This window comes from Coptis chinensis, chromosome 5 (assembly GCF_015680905.1).
Source record: "Coptis chinensis isolate HL-2020 chromosome 5, ASM1568090v1, whole genome shotgun sequence".
NCBI lineage: Eukaryota > Viridiplantae > Streptophyta > Magnoliopsida > Ranunculales > Ranunculaceae > Coptis > Coptis chinensis.
Window position 1 is genome coordinate 61,531,826 of NC_141460.1, and position 23,236 is coordinate 61,555,061.

Sequence of the window (23,236 nt, forward strand, 5' to 3'; positions counted from 1 at the left end):
TAATAATGTAATGTCAAGAGAATCCTCGCAGTTCTTGGATTTTTGGGCAATGCCATTTTGCCAGTTCCTCGAGTCACGTTCAGTCACAATCGTAAAACATACTCAGAATTTATAGAGGATTCAAACCCCTATTGTTGAATAAACTTTTTTTAGTCCAGTCAGCAGGGAACCAACTGATCGGATATATGTATTAACAAATAGCCAAAGAGGAAAGAAGTCACTTGTTGTTCTAAAATCACCTATTTCTGGTCGGATAAAGCAGCCACCCATCTCATTCATCTCTTTCTTCGCTCACCCACCAGTGGATAATCTATCACTTCCGTCAGCGGGTTCAGGTCTTTACTAGACTTCTAAGGATACAGTAGTGGGGGAGGAGGAGATGGTGGATCGGACAAGGTTTGCAAAACAAAATTCCTACCTTGTCCGATCCACCATTTGTAACTAAAGAAAAAACCCCAAATGTTTGATGAAATGCCTCTAAAGATTAGAACATATTCTTAGTTTTTCTAATGGTGTTTATGGAGCTTTTCATATTAGTGCATCGACCGAAAATGGCGTTTGAATATGTTGAATACTTCATATTTTCTTTGTAGATTGCTATATTTTTGTATATTCTTGAAGCATATTTATAAACTTAAGCGTTCAGTTTCAGTGCATATTATCGTCAGTCATTGTTTTCAAGTTATACATTAGAGCAATACTCTAAATCAACTTTTAATAAATTGATTGGGCTAGAGTTTGTCGTTCCATAATTAAACATGAACGGAAATGTTTTTAGCCTAGAGTTATACTTTCCTGCTTAAACTAGCTGGTGCCAACAAATGTAGTTTACAGTTAATTTGTCACATAAGTATTATTAATGAGAACCCTGGGTAGTAGCGAATGTTAGTTACGGTCATCATTTCTTTAGATTGCATGAACCAGAAGCTTCACCAAATAAGTGTGTTTCCTTTTTGAATGATGAATATACTTTGAGTTATTTAGTTTTATGGTTGCTATCTGTGTTAGATTTCTCTTAATAATAAGAAAATATAACTAAATGGTTTGTATGACTGAGTAGATGTTTAACAATGTTGATATTATATCTAACTCATGGTCTTAATCTTGCATAGTCCTTTAATATTGTTTTTGATGTAATTTTTCTTATACTGGGATAAAAGAGCTTGAACAAGTTTGCTTCAAGCTGGAACAAAAGTGACTTGATTTTGGTAATGGTGATAATGATAGTGTTTACAATGAGATTGGGGTGGTGATAAAACAATTTTTTGTTTGTTTTATCATTGTTTTTTTTTGTAATGCACTGCAACAACTTTATTTGTGAGATTTTGAAGGATGTAGAGTTCCTACCAACAATGAGAGAAGTGGAACCTGGAAAGTAGGAACCTTTATAAAATGGTGAAGACACTAATTTTGTAGCTGTTGATCCTTTAATATATTTCATTGTACATTATAAAGAACATTATTTTATAAAAATTAGTTTGTACTTTTATTGGTTGCAGTTTTGATTGAGAAGATTGTAAGGACTACCTTATGTAAGAAAAATATACGTACTTTAAAGGTTTAATCTAAATTCAAAACTTTTCAAGCATGTGCAACACTCCCATAGCAAATCCCACCCTCCATTCATGTTGAACAAGCTGGTAGTTGTGGTAGGAAATGTATGTGAATCCAAACTTTGAATGGAAGTTGACATACTTTCTTAAATGTCGATAAGGTTTGCTAAGAGCATCTTTATGTGAGACACTATCCTAGCATCAAACACCAAATTTTTAATAATTTGGTGCTTTTTCATCTTCAGGAGAGACACATGTTGATAAAAACACCAAAAAAATATCAAAGTAAACACCAAATCGGCCAAAATTTGGTGTTTGCTTTGGTGCTGTATCAAATCTCTCTCGCGGTTTTGGAAAAAACGAACGGTTTTTTGAACACCGCATAGGCTTTGGCTAGAGTGTGGGCTTCAATCACGCGGTTTTCCAAAAACCACGCTAGAGATTTCAAAAGAGAAGAAAGAAGAAAGTTGATGTGCAACACATCGCGCGATTTCTGGAAAACCGTGTGGGCTTGGGCTTTTGTGGTACGGTTTTGTGAAAGCTGCATGGGCTATAGTGGTTTATCGGGTTTATCCAAATGTCGTCATTTGATGCTCTTCAACTATTTGTTATGTTCTTTTGGTTGGGTTTTTGGTTTGGTTCAAATATTTGGTGTTTTCTTGGTTTCTCTCCTAAAGATGCTCTAAGAAGTGTAATTTTCTTAATACATTAGTGTTCTTTGCATTTGGAAGTAGTGGTCATTTTTTTTTTTTTAAAAATGGTCAGAACCTTCTTCTGTGTTTTCTCCTTTAATGGTGGTTATGTGCAAATTGTAATCAGGCAAGAAGAAGCTGCTTTCCAACTCCATACCAGGCCATAATGTTAGATGTTCAACAAGGTTTCACAATTGGGTAGTAGACGTTTGTAAGTCTATTTTCCTTTGTATATATGACAAGATGTCCTCTTATTATTCTTTAAAACCAATGTGTCCTCCTATACTCTTGGATCTAATTGTGTTTGGTTATGTAGCATATTGGAAGTCCACTTCCATTCACTTGCATACTATCAGGTTGGGTCTACGATGGGAGGTGACAAAGATGGAAATTCAATCGTGACATTGAAGGTGAGGCATATGTACATTGTGTTCTAATATTTTTTTCTTTTCTTTCTTTCCTTTTGCTTTATGGTTATTGAAACATAAACGTTTCACCCATTATAAAAGTTATTTCTTGAAATGTTTTAACTAAACTATGGCTCTCTTTTACTTTTTATTATTCTTCTTTTTATGTGTGTGTGGGCGCTCTCAGTTTGTACTATTTGAACATCAAGAAATAAACTTTTTACTATTTGAACAAGTTTTGGATTTGTCCATATCTTCTCAATATATGAAGATGAAGGCTTACAAGGCTACAATGTATATAACGAGGTATGAATTCACATATAATATACGCTAATAGTAGTGGGCAATGTTGGCATTAAACTTTACCATGCATTATCTCTGTCAGTCTGTCTTCCCAATTTCCTATGATGTGGCCTTTGGCGATTTATTTTTGGTTTTGTTCCTTAATATTTAGGCTCTTAATTTCAACATTTTCAGAAACTTGACTTTCGTTAGAATTTAAATATTTTGTAATTTTAGGATTATGTAATTTTTATACTATTATCCATTTGGGTGCATGAGAACCATTGGCAAGTGATAAACGTAAAATGAATAGTTTACCTACGAAATAAACGATGAAACCAAAACGTAAGTAAACTAAACTTAATGATGCTCTTAGTTTATCAAATCTTTCTACTCTCAATCCTATGAGATATAGTGGAGTAGATTAAGTTCGTTCCACTCCTAGTGCTCTAGCATGGATGTTTTCTAATCTAACTAGTCGTTTTTAAGTCTATGAGAGTTTTACGAAGGGGAATTAGACTACGATGCAACTACCCACAAGATGCAACTAGTCGGTTATCAGTCAACTAAGGGAATGCTACGTTGATTCTATGATAAGGAGTTAGAGGGGGATTGATTCCACCTTAACTCAACTTAATCCACTAACGACGAATCGTCGTAATCCGAATTGAACTGCTTCGCAGAACAATTGGTTATTCCTAATCCCTAATTATACATGGCATTTCTACCAATTCATAACTAGCATGTGAACAATTAAACCCATTCTCATGGTGAACTAATCATTTCTAGAGTGGAATAGAAAATACGACGACTCTACGATAATCGGACTCAAGCTTTCATCAAGGCTTCACAACCCCCTCTAATGGAGGTTTAGCCTTGAATCATTCATAATCATTTCCATTTATATTAAAACTAAACATAATATAAAGCATTGAAATTTATTTAATTAAACAATAATGAAATCTAATTTAATGACTAAATTGAACTAAGGACATGAATTGAAATTAGATCTAGAATTGGAATTGACAAAATCGAAATGGATAAAGAATACTACTTTATTGATCTAATCAAATGAAGAACAAGATTCAAAGGTTTAATCTAATAAGGATTTGAAACTAATTAAAGAAAACAATTAAATCTAGATCTAGAAGCTATTTTAATGGATACTTTCTATTCTAAGCTATCTACCTAATTTCTACTATTTTATCTACCATTAACAAAGACTTAAGCTTTTTTCTTCTTATACATTCAGATCCAAAATTCGTGCATGGGCTTGAGCCATGTTTTGGGCGGAGAATCGGGCCCAAAACCCCATTCTTCAAATTCAAAAGGCCTCTTCAGCTGCAGTTGACTTCCACAGACTTTTCGTCCACTTCTGCTCCTCTGATTGGGTCAAGTCTTGGACCATTGCAAAGCTCTTTCCGAGCGGTCGTTTTGACATAAGGTATGCCCAATTCGAGGTCTGAGTCCAAAGATACGGCTTCGGAAGTTCTCTGACTTTTGCTCCTTTATCTCGCTAAAGTGGTACATTTCTGCACATAATGGACTTTGAAGCCCGAAATGCATAAAAACGCGAATCGGTGTTAACTCTTACTTATTATTCACATAATTGGTCTAACAAGATGATTATTAAGGGGTTAAAACTACAGTTTTGGGCTCTTATCAAACCACCCCTTAAACAAAGCATTTTGCTTGTCCTCGCTAAAAGATGAGAAATTAGAATAAGTGACCAAAATGGAGTTCTACCTAATCTCGTTTATTGAATGCGATTGCATTGACCATATGCACAAGGCCTTAAACCACTAGGAATTCCCTAGTGGACGAAGTTATAGCCTCGTGAGAGTTTTCCAAATTGAAGGTACTCACAAACTTCATCTATACTACAACGACTAAGAAAATAAAACTATTGTTTCCTTATTCATGCTCAACTATCTATACATCTCTCTAGCAATTACATAAGAATAACCAGTCAAAGCCCTAAGTTAATATATGCATAATAATCAATCATCTACAATACACATATATACAATGAGTAGTACTATCAAATGTTTAGCAGGTTTGTTTCTGAGAACTCGGAATAGCGTCCTTAAGTAGGTTCTCACAATAATAGTCAAGAAACAACACTCTGATTTTTCACTCAAGTTTCGTTACTCCAGTGTACAGTGGGCACACTTTACCTTACAATCTCCATGACAACAAGGAAGCCGGGGTCAATCAAACACATCTGCCACTTACTATCACACTAACCTATTCCTAATTGAGCTAGAGGTCTTTATTAGGTGTTACAGGGATTAGGAGATGGTTTAAGAAGGAAGGAAATGGATATTCAAAAGGACAAGTCTGAGATAATAGAGTCTTCGTATTATGTAACTTAGAGTAAACCTTGTTATTTTCTTTTGCTTCTACACTTTGTTTCCATCCTTAGCCATATTTTTTTTTTTTTTTTTCTTTTTCTTTGGCTTTTGACTCCTTTTTATTCTATTTTTTTTTTGGAGTTTTTATTTTATTTCTATTTTTCTTTTCTTTGGATGGAAACTTCTTTTCTTTATTTTCTGAAGCAAGTAACAATTTTTTTTGTTTACACAGGTTTTTCTCTTCTTCTTTCTTCACTCATTCTATTCTCAGACTTATTCTAAATTGGGTAGGTTGATTTATTCTCTTTTTTTTTTTTTTTTTTTTTTGTTTTTGTAACAGGGTAAAGGAATTGTGGTGTATGGAAGGGCTAATGAAAGCCTCAGAGTGGCGACTAGCGGAAAATAATTCATAGGTTTGAATTTTCGGCTATATCGATCCAAAGAGCAGCCTAAATTCTCACTTAGGATATGGTTTAGTGATCAAGCAAGTGGACGTGTGATTTCTCTATCCGATTTTACTTCTCCCTTGTGTCATTTCTCAAATGTTTGGCTCATATAAGGCTTTTAGGCTATATTCTCACAGGATTTGTAGAATAAGTACTCTAGCCTAGATTTCAGAAACTTTATTGCTAACAATCATAGATACTCGTGTAATATATTTATAGATAGATGCAAAGATTATTACCTATATTAACCTAAGTTTCTAACAATTATTACGATGCAACAACTATGTGAGACTTCTAGATTGTTAAGAGCATGGAGAAAGAAAACAATACAAATATTCCTAAGTGTATAGCATAAACTTATTTATTTATATTTTTAAATTGTTGAAATTTTAACTAGAAAACAAATGCATATTATATATATCTATATCCTAACAGATGTCTTAATTACACCTGATTCTATGCCCCCCCAAACAAGAAGCATGCTTTGTCCTCAAAGCATTGTAAATAAAGAGGGTAAGAAAAATACCATTGAAGCTGGCGTGAAATGCAGTAAACATCCGCAAAACAATGTTAGAACGCACTAATATAGGAAATAAAACCGACGAACTCTATAAGAGTTCCACCCATTATGGGGTTAACATAATTAAATTGCTTGGGACATAAGCGATACTCAACGTAAACTAAAACTTTACCTCCACGTTGTTATTCGTATCATCTTCGTCATCCTCTACTTCTATAAAGAAGTGAGGTTCCTTCGGCCCCGCCATGCTATGATAATTTGCCGGCTTCACGCCATTTATCATCTATGGTTGCTAACCTATTAAGTGCCACTTGGTCCGATGGGGTGTAGGGTGCAACCTGGTGAGGTTGTATCCGCCACCCATGCCAAGTCATTGCACGGAAAGATCGGATAATACTATTGGTGGGTCGACCGTGTCTACCTTAATCCAATCCGTGAAATGTACAAAAACAGGAAAGAAACATAGCATAATACGTGAAATTAGAAAGGCATAAGAAGGTACTTATGCCTCATGGTATAGGCTCGTGCTAAACTAGACATCAAAGTTTCGGGAAGGTCATAGAATCGGCGTCCATTGGCTAAAGCAAGGAAAACGCCGCAAGTGGCGCCATTCACGTAAGAAAACGCCATTCCCTAAAATGTTTAGCATAATCCAAAACATAACAGTTCCTATGTTCATGGACAAAGCTACCAAGGGCAACGCGTTATAGTCCCCTTGGTCCTCAATCTGGAAAATGCCGCCCCATAAGCCTCGCGTGCAAAAGACTCATAAGTGTAGACATGCATATTATCGACCCAATAGCACCATGGGTCTTGTATCTCGTGGGCATAGCAAGTCCAAGAACAAATGCTAGCAAGAACCTGGTAATCTCCATTGGTTCATCGTCAATGTTGATGGAGAACACTTGTTCTCCGTCCGGTCTCTCAAAGAAAATGCAGTTATTATAAAAATAAGATGCAAGTCTTTGGAGAATAAAGTTCAGCCGGCCGGTCTTACCATAAGAGGTTCCCACCAACATATGTGATCAACTTGGCGAAACCAAGCACCGTAAGTAGTGCTTTGGAACAAATCTTCGAAAGACTGTTCCGGTATCAATATTGGAGATGTCATCTCAAAATTACGCTTTGGAATAGCTGCGAATGATGCGGATACTACGCGCGTAAAACTGGAAAATTTCTGGTCCAGAAGTCGGCCAGTCTCTTTGTATTTTGATTTCCAGTAACTTAGCTGGTCGCTTTGACTTGAAGCTGTTTTGGCCTTCGACCAAATTTTTCGACAGAATTGTAGGGGAGCTGAAGGCCAACTAGGCATGGGCGCCGCCTATCCGAGTTGCAGAATTGCGAAAATGAAGTCGAAACGTGGGAATCGCGGGTTTGAAGGGTGAGTGATGGAGTTTAGGTGTAGTGTGAGTTGTGAGGATAGATTGTATCAAGTTTATATAGGCTTAAAGTTGCTAGAATGGATCGGAAAGTTGCCAAAACTAATTTCGGCAGTTTCCGGAAATCCTAAAATTTCCAAACTCGAAAACGGAAACAACTCATATCCTGGATTCTAATTCAAACCCAGTATCTCTTATTTGGATATTTGATGGTGAATGTACCTATTTAATCTAGATTTCATCCTACAATGATTCTCAATCATAGATATGCCTATCGCCATATTTTCACCTTACTCCATGATGAAATTCTAACACTAGGGTTTTTATAAAAATAAAAGCGTGAAATGATCAAACCACCCCAAACAAGTTTGGAAGGTGGGATTAATATGAAACAAGCACACAACCTGAAAATAACCCCTTATATTAAAATTTTCATTCGAGGTCCTTTCACTTACGTAATTCAAATTACTTTAAAATAAAATTACATTATAATAAAACAACAAAAAATAAATAAAACAACAACTTATAACATAAAAATAACACGACTATCATTGCTTCATCCTTCTAAACACCTCGCCCATTGGTGGCGGAGGTCTGATCTCTAGTGGTGGCTCCGGGCTCCGAAGGTCGGGTCCAGGAGCCGTCCTTCGTCGGACGACGCCATGCCTAGTTTGTGTCCTCGAGGCAGAGTTCGTATGAGGTGGGAAGCGTGCTAGCATATCTACTAAACCTAAACCGGGCTTCCATCTCAGCCCACCCCTCGCTCCCATCTCTCATCCTCCTCTCGGGTGCGGATCTCGAAGTTGTGATGAATGAATGGCGCTGCCGAGTCCGGAGGTCTGCGACAGAGAGTGTTGAGTGAACGATGCCCCTATGAAGCATAGCCATGCGCCAAAGATCGACCAACACCTCCGCGAGAAGGCATCCGATCAAAGCAAGTGCCATCCTCCTCATCCTCCTCCGAATCATCCGGCGTCCCCGGCCTCCTCTTCATTCCCAGCTCCACCATCCTCTTCATCTCTATCCTCGGCCCTCAACCAGACTTGTTGGACACACTCCCCTATAGATACGCGGGGTTCTTGTGAGGGTAATGTAAATCCTCTCGTGGTCGGAGTTGCCTTCATCTTCAAGATGATCTTAGTAATAAGCAATGTGGAGAGGTGCCAAAGACCTTCCGAACCCCGATCATGTTCAAAAAAACTCCGGGATACGAAATCATACTTCGCCTCACGAGTACCCAGCGCGGAGGCAGGTCGGACCGATGTCACCGACCTTGTCCTTGCCTAGGACATTCCGACCAATCCACCGGGTCAGAAAATGGGTTGGTCCTCGAGAAGCCTCGGCGCACACAATGGGAGTTTGGATTGTAGCTCCCATTGATGGCGAACGCCCATCAAAGGCTCAACCCGTCAAACCGGGGATCTGTAAAAACGGCATCAGATTGATTCTAGGCGGAATGCCTAGAATCTCACCAACAAATGATCCGTAGTCAACTCCCTCCCTCTTCTTCCTCACCAACACAAAAATCTTACTCCCCTCCAACTCCCCCGGTGTTATAGAACCGTCGACCAAGTCTTCGTGATAGAAGTCCTCGGTCGAAAGTACCCGTGACTACTCCAGTCTTTACTAGCCATTTCGTCACCGTAAAACGGTAGCGAAATGGTTGAAAACCCGCCAGGAATAATTCGGCGTTGAGCCATTTAGAGTTTGATTACGGTTTGGGCTTTGTAGAGGGTGTGGTAGTTGTGGTTTAACTTGACCGACCTAAAGAAAAGTGGTGGTGGTGGAGTGGTGGCGGCAGCACCAATTGGTTTGATTTTTCGGTGGTTTTTCGAGTTTTAAATTGGTGGAGTTTGTTTTGATTGGTGTTTGCAAACAAAAATGGGTTGGGATATGATTTTGGGCGTGGGTTTATGGTATTTCTTTTTAATTTTGATTTTTCTAGGTTTGGAAGATGGTAATGGCGGTGGAAGATGAAGAACGCGATGAACTGTTATTGAGAATGAGAATGCGAAAGGCAGCGCTCTCCATGGGCTGGTCGGGCTTGAAGTTGGGCTAAGCCCAAAATCGAAATTCTCGATTTTTCGATTTTTTTTTTTTTTTTTCTTTCGCGAATTTCAAATCAAAATTCCCGCTTCATTACCGGTCCGATTTTTGCGAATGAGATATGGAAATGATCAGGAGAGAATTTCCTATCCAATGATCCATAAAACACTCTATTCCGACTTCGGATGACATACGTGATAGTGGAAAATGCCTCGAAGTGCGTGCATGACGTAAGTTATGCGAACGAATGAACTCTAAATTAATAGATCATGTCAATCCGAATCGTAATACAATAACACGGCCTAAGCAACTCTAATGGGATATAAAACATTTAGTACGAAAACACGAACACCCCACCCCCAAACAAATTTTTTACAAGAATTTTAGAAAATTTGTTTTTAGCAGTGGGTCTTTTAAAGTCAGATTCCCGAGACTTCGTAGATTACTATGTTTATTTTATTTTATTTTATTTTTTTTATTTATTTTTTTTTTTAGAAGGAAAAACAATAAGCAATAAAGACATAATTCACACCATATAGAGAGACATGACTCAAAAATCGAGAAAACATGCAAGAGTGGAAAACGGAACTATGTGAACCGTGGACTTAGGATCCGGTACTTTACAGCCACACACTCCATAGGAGGGCCCGGTTACCTTAATGGTGCACTCACCAATATATTGGAATGAAAGGAAATGCACCAACACAGAAATTTGAGTCGTTTATAGTCGATACTCAAGACTTTATCTAAAACATATGTATGAACATGCAGTTGATCATATATCAACAACCTAAATAGTTGTGGATCATTCCATAAATAAATATCGAGGAAACATATCCAAATACAATGAAACACCAAGATTTCCTACGACCACGACCTAGTGGAATCCAAACGAAGTTGGATAACCTTATTGTGTAACCTATCATGCACCTTCTTTTTCATTTTTGAATGAGTGGGTGTTCTTGTAAATAAGTGTGGAAAAGTGAATGGTTGTGAAGGATATGGTGGATATGGATAAGTTGTAGAAAGACAGCCTGTACACAATGAGGTTGTGGTTTTAGCACCGAACTCATTCATTGTGTGTGTAGGGACTGTCTCAATTCTGAAAATGAAGGTGTCACAAAGTTTGTCCTTCTGAAGTATCTGTTTGCTAGGAGGATTTAAAAAATTATAGAGCACAGAAGAAACAACAGGATCGAGTGCAAACTCGGGGTTCCTTTGAAAGGGTGGAAGGAGGGGAATCGAGGTGGATGTTGTGCAAGTTAGTTCTTGATAGGGTGAATTGTCACCTACTCGAAGAAACTCATCGAATTCCCCATCTAGATTGGTCATATCCACATTACTATGGTAGTCCTCACTTTTGAGAAAGTCATCTATCCCGGCCCTCATCAATAATATGTGTATCGACTAGTGTAGGAATGAAAATGTTGGAGTCCGACTTTCCAAAGGAAAGAATTTTGGGCATATGATCATCATGGAACGTGTTGTTGAAATAATCTCGAAAGCAAAGCTCTCGATCATGCTAACCTCTCCATCCATAGACTAATCGGGTAACGTGTCCTTGTTTTAAAACATTGACTTCAACAGCAAGATGGCCAAAAGACATGGACATTGAACCATCACGCAATTAATGAGCATTGGGGGTTGCAGGAAAGGACGCCTAAAATGTCGGGGGAGAGTCAGCGACTTCAGACGAGGACTACAAAATCAGCCGGATAGTAGAAAACCTCGAACTTTTACCAACACATTTTCGACTACACCCTTAGGATACTTAATAGACCGATCAGCTAATTGCAACGCCATTTTAGTGGGTTGCATCTTGTCTAGACCTATTTGTCCGTACAAATAAAATGGGAGTAAGTTAACACTAGCCCCCGTGTCTAATAAAGCCGTCGTCGATAGGAATCTCCTAAGGTGCATCAGACAAGAGGGACGAATTGTGGTCCTTGTACTTAACAATTCCATTATGTTGAGGATAAGGTTGGGAATTGTTCGTTAAAAAGGCGCCTTTTGGTATATTTGTCTTACGCCTAGTAGTACACAATTCCTTAAGAAACTTAGCATGATGTGGTAGCTTTTAATAGCTTCGAGGAAAGGAAGGTTTATAGTTAGATTCTTAAAAACATCCCTAATCTCCTCATAATTTGTATCCTTAGTTAACATGGCTAATTTTTGTGGAAACGGTGGTTTCGCTTCATATTTAGCAATGGTGTCACCGGATGTTTTACCGTAGCTTTTGCGTTTCTTTGGTTGTGTTGTAACCGGTACCTCTACGATTGGTAGGCTCTTCAGTTTCTATTTCAAGATCTAGTAAATATAGCGGTGTAGGGACTATGGTGGGGGGTAACTATAGGCATAGTTACTTTGTTATCAAACCACTCTGCCCGAATCCGGAGAGTGGTGATGGCATTTATCTCACCTACATTTTCAAATTCATTACTAGTATTATCCGTTACCTCAAAGGTCGTGGTTTGTTGTTTTAGGATTAGGTATTGCGTTACTCGAAACACACCTTTGGTTTGGGCTTTATCTTGAGCCAACCGTTGGGTTAAATTAGTTACGGATTGTAGAAGCCGTTGGTTGGATTGAGCCATGGTTTGGAAAAGTTTTGGCTCACTTGTATAAAGGTGTCAAGACGATCGGTTGTGTGGGTGTAGTAGTCACGGGTGGTGTTACCGAACTATTTCCGTGAATTATTTATTGGTGGATTTTGATAGTTATTATTTGGGAACGATACCTCTATTAGCATTATAATTATTATAATTACCTTGACCTTGTGCTTGACCTTGTCGAGGTTGCACTTGGTTGTTATAATTATTAAAATTACCCGACCACTCGCCCTTGTCGAGTGGAGCTTGGTTAAAGCTCTGCTGGCCTAACATATTGATGATTGTACCCTCGAGGTGTGACGTTTTGGTTATTTCTCCAACCGAAATGGGATTTTGTCTCCAAGGGGCGTTAGGTTCACTATTAATGGAACAAGTTTGTTCATAGGCAATAGGACGATTGGGATCGGGGATGCTCGGGACTCCAATGTAAACTACATGGATTTGAATTTACATTCATAACGGGATTGGCTTTTGTTGTACGTAAATGGCATCTACCTTTTTGTGAGGGATTCAATTAGAGTTTTAAGCTCAGGATCTGATTTAACCTCAAACATACTGGTAGCCTTAACTGTGGAAGAAGAACTAGCGGAGCGGGAGTAATCGTCACTACCCCCAATTATTATTACGCTTAGTTTGGTCCTCTAAAAATTTATAAGCCTCCCGAGGCTCCTTTGTTTAAGAAACTACCCCCGTTCATTATGTCAAGGACTTCTTTATGGTGATGTTGAAGTCCTTTGAAAAAGGCACGAACTAACGTGTCTTTCGCTAAGTTATGATGTGGACACTCTATAAGCAGATCGGTGAAACGATTCCAAGCCTCTGAAAATGTTTCATGAGGATTTTGTCGAAAGAAATGAATCTTAGAAAGCATCTCATCCGTCTTTAGGGGTGGGTAAAAATGTTCCATAAACAGCTGAACAAGTTTAGCCCACGAGTCCACGTAATTAGGCGCTTTGGGCAGTTAACCAAGACGCCTTTATCGGCTAAGGTGAAAGGGAATACCCTTAATTTAATTTGTTCAACCAACCGTAGGGATGGTGGAATGTTGTTAGGACTTGTTCAATCCTACGCATGTGCTGGTAAGGTTTTTCATGGTCTAAACCATGAAAAACGGGTAACAAATTAAAAATATTTGGAGGGATTCTGAAATCCCCCGCTGGGTTTGCTAGAACGATGCAAGATTTGGGGCTATCGCCAAGGCTTTGTAGAAGTCCGAGAGGAGTCTCTCTTTCTTCCCCATTATATCGTATGGTGTGTGTGATAGTAGTTAGAGGTGTAGTGTGTGGTATACTAGATAGACTTGATTGTTGATGTTGTTGTGTATTTACGCTCGGGTGTTTTTGTACCACTGCATCTTAATCTCATGCAAGACTAAGTCGAGCTTAACTACACATGCAACACTCCCAACAATTCTCGATATACTAGTATAAACCTCTAACAGAGATGCGAGGTGTGGAAGAAAGGAATACCCGATTAAGGCCCCCTTGCTTCGCTTTATGAATAGCGCCTTTGTTTATGCGTGTTCAGTATATAAGAGAATAGAACACCGAAAAACTTGACAACTCGGGTTCAAATCAAACCGTGGAAATCCCGAATTTCGAGAGAAGCGTTGGCGGCTTCTATCTTAGGCATGGCTGGGCCAAGGCAAAGTCGAAGCTCCAAAAGAATAAGATAGCTGGTCGCTCTCTTTGTTTGCTGGCTCAATGTATAAACGAAGTCCAAGAAGATAGCTGGTCGCTCTCTTTGAAGCTGGCTCGGCCTTCGATTTTCTCGCGGAATTTTTCAAAACTGAAACGGCAAACCAAAGTATGAATCAAACAAGGGTGGGTGGGTGAAATGGGACTTAACAATTACTAATTCTATTATGAAAACAATGCTAAAGTGCAACTAAGACGGCAGCGGCGCCATTTGATAAACGTAAAATGAATAGTTTACCTACGAAATAAACGATGAAACCAAAACGTAAGTAAACTAAACTTAATGATGCTCTTAGTTTATCAAATCTTTCTACTCTCAATCCTATGAGATATAGTGGAGTAGATTAAGTTCGTTCCACTCCTAGTGCTCTAGCATGGATGTTTTCTAATCTAACTAGTCGTTTTTAAGTCTATGAGAGTTTTTATGAAGGGAATTAGACTACTACGATGCAACTACCCACAAGATGCAACTAGTCGGTTATCGATCAACTAAGGGAATGCTACGTTGATTCTATGATAAGGAGTTAGAGGGGATTGATTCCACCTTAACTCAACTTAATCCACTAACATTTAATCGTCGTAATCCGAATGAATCGCTTTCAAGAAAACAATTGGTTATTCCTAATCCCTAATTATACATGGCATTTCTACCAATTCATAACTAGCATGTGAACAATTAAACCCATTCTCATGGTGAACTAATCATTTCTAGAGTGGAATAGAAAATACGACTAACTTTACGATAATCGGACTCAAGCTTTCATCAAGGCTTCACAACCCCTCTAATGGAGGTTTAGCCTTGAATCATTCAAGCAATCATTTCCATTTATATTAAAACTAAACATAATATAAAGCATTGAAATTTATTTAATTAAACAATAATGAAATCTAATTTAATGACTAAATTGAACTAAGGACATGAATTGAAATTAGATCTAGAATTGGAATTGACAAAATCGAAATGGATAAAGAATACTACTTTATTGATCTAATCAAATGAAGAACAAGATTCAAAGGTTTAATCTAATAAGGGATTTGAAACTAATTAAAGAAAACAATTAAATCTAGATCTAGAAGCTATTTTAATGGATACTTTCTATTCTAAGCTATCTACCCTAATTCTCTACTATTTTATCTACCATTAACAAAGACTTAAGCTTTTCTTCTTATACATTCAGATCCAAAATTCGTGCATGGGCTTGGAGCCATGTTTTTTTTGAGAATCGGACCAAAACCCCATTCTTTCAAATCCAAAAGGCCTCTTCAGCTGCAGTTGACTTCCACAGACTTTTCGTCCACTTTTGCTCCTCTGATTGGGTCAAGGCTTGGACCATTGCAAAGCTCTTTCCGAGCCGGTCGTTTTGACATAAGGTATGCCCAATTCCGAGGTCCGAGTCCAAAGATACGGCTTAGGAAGTTCTGCTGACTTTTGCTCCTTTATCTCGCAAGTGGTACATTTTCGCACATAATGGACTTTGAAGCCCCGAAATGCATAAAAACGCTGTAATCGTGTTAACTCTTACTTATTATTCACATAATTGGTCTAACAGTATGATTATTAAGGGGTTAAAACTACAGTTTTGGGCTCTTATCAGCAAGAACCTACATCATGTTCTCAACGCCATTGGCAAGAACTTAAAAACAAAATTATCTTTTGTGGGAACATTAAAAAGATAAACATCTGATTTTAAGGCCCGTATTCTTCTTGAATACTCGATCAAGTAGTTGTAGTATTGTTATAAAACTTAGATCTTTGCATTGTTAGGTTATGAATTGTTTGCTCTAATGAAAAAATATACATTGTTTGTTTTTAGTATAGTATTGTTCGGTACTTAGTTAAGTTCTCATCGATTGAACTATCTAGCTAAGAGATTATGATTAATCGGCTTAAATAAATTGTGGTACATCAAAAAACATGTTTCTGCCATAATTTATCGTAACTTAGTTTAGGCCTTAGAATGAAGGCACGGGTTTTACACTTTTACTGTTTTTGCACTTGGTATTGTTGTCTCCTTTGATAGTGCCAGTCGAGACCTTACCAAGTGCAATGCTGGCTAGACCTTTTCGAACGCATCTTAATTGCTACTCTGACTGCAAAGTGCAATTGATTTTTATTTGTGGAGTGCTGATTTAGTGGGTTTGCTGAGTATCCAGGAATTGCAAGGGTGAAACACTCCCATAGTAAATCCCACCCTCCATTCATGTCGAACAAGCTGGTAGGTTGTGGTAGAAAATGTATATGAATCCAATCTTTGAATGGAAGTTGACTTACTTTCTTAAATGTCGATGAGGTGTGCTTAGAACTATAATTTGAATGGAAGTCAACAGTTTTTTCCTCTAGCTTTGAACCCTCTCTTCTTTTAATCTCTGTTTTTGTAGTTTCATGTACATGGGATCATCGATCTTTTTTTCGTTCTTAATGCATTTTTGCAGGAACTCCACTCAAACTTGAGTTGGTCATAATGTTCCGAATAACAATATTGAAGTACGCTCTATATACTGCATAGTACATGGCCACTTTCTCTCCAGCCTCTCCCCATATTCTCCTTCTCAATACACGCGATATCTCTTTTTCGTCTAAAAAATTCTTCTCCATACGGAAGAGGCTAGATTACTTTTTTCAATTGTACTAACAATCGTATTTTTATTCTTTTAATTAGGGAACCAGTTTGGTTTTCACTTATTCACGCTGGCACCCGTTTACCTAATTCTCGATCCTTCAGAGAGGCAATTGGGTTCTAAATGAAACATATAACAGTTTTCTATAGAATCCTCATTCAATTGTTAATTTGTATCCACAATGTCAGTTATGGGAATTTCGATCATTGGTTGGATTATGGAATCTACTTTGCTAAGTTCATCTCTTTCCAGGTTGGATAAAGGTAAATCAAAGCTAATCAGATGGTTGTAGATTACAATTTGCATTGCAGCACCTTAAACGTGATTCCACTAGCCTTTTTTTTTAGTAAGATCTAGCTCCTTTTCATTTAGACATAGTCATTACTGTTTATCATTGTTAGAAAAAAATAATCATATCAATAGATGAAGCTTTGAAGTTCACATTTTATTCATGCCTAATGCACAAAAATGCAAAATATTAAGCTTTGATTACGTGAGAGACAATTGCAAATAAATACTCATAACTCAAAACCATTGTTTAAGAATTTGGAGTTGTTTTCTCTTTCTCAAGTTTACTTCTTCAACTATTTATTGAACGATAGGGTGGTGAGTCTATTCGTCTCTTGAACAAAGTTGTTAGAGTACAAATATATGGTAAGTCTAATCCTCTCTTGGTTTTGGGTTTTCATTTTAGTGTTTGATTTGGTCATATATATTCAAGGCGGCCGGGGAGAATCACAAACATTAATTGAAAATCAACTCCATTTGGTTCATCTCCATTTCAGCAAGGTATTGGTAATGTTTAGAGTTTTTGTTCTGTAGAGCCTTGTTTTACATCAGTATTGAGAAGTTGTAATCACGTCGAGGTAGCTGTTTGTGAGGTTAAGTGCTATAGTCACTAGCCGATCTTTCAGTATGAAGTTCAAAATATTATACTGGTATTCCTAATACATCCCTACCATACAACTTTAAGATGGAATTTAGCTCACTGCTATACATCCCTACCATGCACACTACCATACAAATTTAAGATGGAATTTAGCTAACAAAAATTGAGGATTCACTTCTATGTTTTTTAGGGTTCTTGAGTTCAAGGATATCGTTAACATTGGTCGTATGCACACTCAAGATGCAACACCCTTAACTCTTGGGCAAGAACTCAATGACTACTCTATGTGAGTACGTAAGCTTAATTTTTTGTTTGCAGTGTGGACAATTCGTATTTATTAGTATTGTTGGAGATTGTATATGATAAGATCTTGGTGTCTACTCAAGCCATAACTTAATTTTGGTAAGAAACTGATTATTGATTTGCTTCCAGGTAAAAGTATGGACTCGACTGTCATGTGCACTCTACCTCGGATGTTGGGTTAGAAACTCGCTTTAAATATTTTGAGAGTGTTTTCCCCTTCCCTCACAGTGGCAGGGAATGCATGGAATCTTTGAGCAAAGGTATGCACAAATTCAACACTTCATTGTCAATGCAGTATTAGGTATAGCTACTCTTTTAAAGGTTATTTGCTGAGATAAAAGCAAAAGAAGCTACAGTTTATCAGTTCTTAGTTCGCTATAACATAAGTGATGTGTCCATCCATGTTCTGGATAACTTGGATGTCATTAAAGAGTTTGGAAAAAAAGAAAGAAAGAAAATACAAACGACATGGATGGAGTTGGATGGAAGGAGGGATTAATGTCACTAGCCTCATGCACACTTGATGAACGTCTTAATTAAACATATAAATATAATAAGATAAATTTGGTTTCAAAGTATTTGAAAATTGAAATCTTACCCAGCAATATTTTTTTACTTATGCTGACTAAGCCATGTGTATTTGCCGATGAGCTTTATGTAGTTACCTATTTGTTAATCTTTATCATGTAGTAGTTTAATTTCCAGCAATATATGGAGAAACCTTTCCTCCTGGATGCCACAAAGAGAAATAGCAGTTGCTTAGGAACTAGTGCATTTATGACCTACAAGTCAATATTCATAATAAGCTAATTACAAATTTAAAGATATTTGGTTGTAGATATTTTCTGTACAATAATGACATAGCTCTTCCAAGTTTTATGTTTATTTATAAGCAAACAATTGTTGCTCCATGTTCCGGGGTTCTTTTAGGTTAATGCATAGCTTAATTATTTATTTGTTTTGTTGAACTGATAGCTTTGCTATTAAAACTTGTAGTAAACACAAGATATCAGGTTCCCCGGGCAGGGAAGGACACTTCTTTCAAGTCAGAATCAAGCTGCTTCTGCTTTAGGCTCTGACTCAAGCTTATAGGATAGAGTTTTGGATAATGACAACCCTAATCATCTTTCATCGGCAATAAGCATTGTTGGACATCATAATCTATAAGGAAGGTATGTAAATGAGGTGTATTAATATTAGTATTTTCAGCATGCTTTTTAATCTTTTATATTACATAAGCAAGCCTAAAGAAGTTGATTGTTTACCAAATAAACTACATGCAATTTGAAGGTTATTGAGTTGTTTTTGGTTATGCATGTGGAAACCATGGAAAGCTTGAATGGGAAAAAAAAATTATTAACCTAAACACTGTGGGCATCAAGATGTTGAAGGAACACTTTCTTTCCTTACTGTTGATCTACTCCAGACTGTGTGAGTGCAGGGTCCTCTTTTGTTAGAAAGTGATATCAAATCATTGTAACAAGCTGGAAACTATATTGTTAAGTAGTGACTTAGTCACTGCAAGTTAACAATTTTAGTGTAGCTTATATATTCATTTGCTTTACTAGGGCGTTTAGGTGTGGATAGTGCAGGAGTAGTTCCTTCACATCACTAGGTTTTGACCATTCTATTTTGAATAGATTACCAAGAAAAAAAAGAAGATAGACAGTTGCTCACACGTTTAGGCTGGTGGCCTCGAAGTGATAATTCTCGCATATCCTCTTTGATAAAATGTCATACAACTTCTTTATTATACCTGTAACTCCTAGTTTCTGTTATACCATCTTAAATGAGTATAATGTGCATTCCATATATTCACGTTTGAGTGGGATATGAGCCTATATATTTTGTTATTGTTTTCTATTTGGTTGTAAATTTTGCTAATTAAGCTACACTTAGAAGACTTTTCTTTTTAGTGGTTTAACTGATGAACTTACATTCATCTTCGGCTGTGGAACAACTTTTAGGAATATTGATAATTTTGTTTGTTTATGTCTGTTTAATTTGAACCATAATGTTTTTTTTTCCTAGATGACCATCTAATTTTGTTTATTCCACTTAATCCAGAAAGACCGAAAATGTAGAAAATAAGATGTAAAAAATAAAAAAGAAATCAGGGTAATATTGTTTAGGAACTGTGGGAATACATTTTTTAGTGTAATAACTAAAAGTTAGCATGAATGGAGGGGAAATATCATTTGTGCAGTTTGTCTTTGAACCTCTATAACCAAGTATTTGGAGAGCATAAGAGTGTGGAGGTGACTCTTGCAGAACTTGGTGTCACTCTTAGTAATGCAGCATATAGGTTGAATGTCCAGCCTTTTCTTGGGTTGGCTTGCAGCTCTCTTTTTGGGTTTGCCACAGGCTTCACTGATATGTTGGCTCAACACATCCTTTCTACCAAGGAAGTTGTGCCTAAAATGGTTGAGTGTATGTGCATAAGACCTTAGCAAGACTCTTCAGTTTTTAAGGAATGGATGTGATCATTTTGTTCCTCACATGGTTAATATAATCAAACTTCATCCCAAATGAGAGTGTAGCGATTTGAAGCTTTCGGTAGAGTTTATATAGGTGAGATTCAGACTGGACCAACTGTGCGTGTATTGCGTTAAGGTTATTCACATGAATACCAAGAAGACATGACTGTAAAATAAGTAATAAAGCATGTTACCGCGTTCCTGTAGCCAAAGCTCCTGTTGGTTCATGGGTACTGATTGAAGGGGTTGAAGCTTCAATAATGAAAACTACTACACCTTGCAATGTGAAGTATGATGAAGAGGTTTACATATTGAGGCCTTTGCTTTTCAGTACTCTTCCGGTTGTCAAGATGACAACAAAGCCTTTGAACTCGACCAAGTTACTGAAAATGGTTGAGGCTCTCTAGAATATCAGTAAAAGTTACCCTTTGGCGATAACCAAGTTGGAGAGTCAGGGGACCACGCTATTTTGGGTACTGGGGAATTATATTTGGATTGTATAATGAAGGACCTTAGGGAACTATATTCTGAAGTGGAAGGTGAGACTCAACTATATATCAGTGTGTGCTTGTGTTTTATAGACATGGATTTTTAAACTTGGAGTTTGAGAACTATATGGCATTTTTGTAGGTGGTTGATCCAGTGATATAGTTTGGAGAGTGATATCTAAGTAATGTTTGAATGTTTGCACAATATTAAAGGTATTTCTCTTCCGTCATCTTCTATCAATTGGCAATTTAGATTACCTATTCTCATGTTAATTAACAAAGTTTTTGTCACAGTGTTTCTAGGCTCACAACCAAGTATCTATATTATGGCCATTAGTAACTGGCCATATATGGATGTCAGTTATGATAAAAGCTCTAGCTAAGAGTTGACACCCCATAAACCCAAACAACCCTTGCTCCATAGAAATGCATGTTGTAGCTGGACATCCCTTGCTCTCTATTGTTCTTCTATTGTATTGTAGATTATGTCAATGAAAGTTAAGAATCTATAGAATATGAACTATGTACTCTTACCATAACATATCAATATATCATACCATCAACAAAAATTTACAGCAAGCCATCTATGCTTTTCAAGGGAATGTCCATTTCAAGTTCTACCAATGAGTTTAATTTCTTTATGAATTTTGTTTTCACTTAGACTTAAACGCTGGTTATTGGTGCAAACAGATGTAACCGAGAGTTAAGATTTAATCGAATCAAATGATATATTTATTAGTTATTTTAGATTTTAAGTTATATATTGTTATTACATTTTATTTATTTCTGTTTACAACATGCAGTTTCAAATTTGATTCTGAATTGGACGAAAGGCAGAGCTAATTAACAGCATTCTGTAAAAGGATTTGTTGATAATTTTGTGAATAAACCGAGGCGTTTGTTTGGTAGTCACGTTAGGATTTGAGTTTTTTGCTGATTATTTTGTGAATATTCTGCGTTATTTTTAGCTAGTTTTGTAAACTAATTTTCTTCATTGAGATTTGACAACGTTTAAATAGCATGCTCTATCCATGCTCTATCCGTATCTAATAAATTTTGTCTGTGTTTTGTCATCACTTTGTTTTGTGTACGTTCATATATAAACTATCATATATATAATGTACTCGGTAACTTTAATTTGTTATTCACGTGCGAGCACGTGCATTTTTGCTAGTGAGTGTAATATGTAGAGACTCCTATAAGATAAGAGTGATGATATCTCAACCATTAGAGTGGTGACTCTAGGTCAACATATTGGTGTAGAAATTGTGTGACTTCTTCACGAAATGTGTAACCCTTTTGCATTGGTTCTTCTAATTGTTTAAATTTCACACATGCAACTTACCAGTTAGTTGTAGCTTGGGGTTTGTGGTGAAGAGTCTCAATGGTGGCAATGTGTAGAACGACCATTGCTAGGGTAGATGAATGGCCTCGGTAGGTATCTGTCATGAGGGAGAATAATACATATCCATGGGTCTACCTACCGATACAAAATGGTATGTATACAAAATCAAAGAGCTTCTTATATCTTCAGTAATTATTTTATTTTCCTTGGAAGCCTTCACTATCTATATATACAAAATCAGAAATGAGTTTCAATTATAGAGACTATTCATGTGTTTGACTAGATCATTCATTCATGTTTTGGATGCTACACGTACATATCCCTTTTATGAAGAAGAAAATAAAAGTGGGGATGAAAGTTGTGTTGGCCGCAAGTGATAAGGACAATTTAAAAACAGAGAACTCGTTAATGGTACTATGGTAACCTGATAGAGTTTCTCCAAACCGTTAATTACGACATCTTCATCGATGAAATCTGTAATTTACCTGCAAGCTCACTAGTGCCACACACAGCCAGCTTAGTTAATGCAATGACAGGTTTAGGTCATCAAATTTAGCTACAATTCTTAGCGCTTTGACTTGCAAAATTAAAAAAATGGTCAACTAACGAGATCGGATACTCCAATGTTCGCAAAGTATGTGTTCACGTTGAAACTTATATATGCGCACTTATTTGTGTTTCAACTTGCCAACCAAAAGCCAAAAAACTCCGAATGTATATGTTAGTGCATTCCTTTTCATGGGATTGTACATAGCAGACTAAGAACTCAGTAAGATGGAAAATGGCTACACAAATGGAAAGATGAATGATGCCAAGTATTCGTCTCATGTTCCTCTGGTGGGCTTGTACATAGCAGCAAGCTCTTTATTATGTTTGTTATTCATGATCCTTGATATTAGAACTACATTTCGTCAAAGGAAGCGATGGATTCCATGTCGACTATTCTCACTTAACTCGGTTACTTTAACCCTGCTTTCCATATGTGCAAAACTTCCAGTCGATCCCACCACACCAATGCCTAGTTCACAAGACCAACTTTCGAAGCTTAGTGCAACTACTTTGGTTTGCATTTCAATGGGGTTCTTCAATCCTTCTTTAGGCGATAGCAATCCCTCTGAAAGTTTTACAAA

At 37.1% G+C, this 23,236-nt stretch overlaps 1 non-coding gene across 1 annotated transcript; it reads left to right on the forward strand.

Moving 5' to 3' along the window:
- Window positions 1-13,055: 13,055 nt before the first annotated feature.
- Window positions 13,056-13,159, forward strand: LOC147498225 (small nucleolar RNA R71). Its single transcript, XR_015197252.1, has one exon. It is a non-coding gene; the product is annotated as a small nucleolar RNA R71 (small nucleolar RNA).
- Window positions 13,160-23,236: the final 10,077 nt, after the last annotated feature.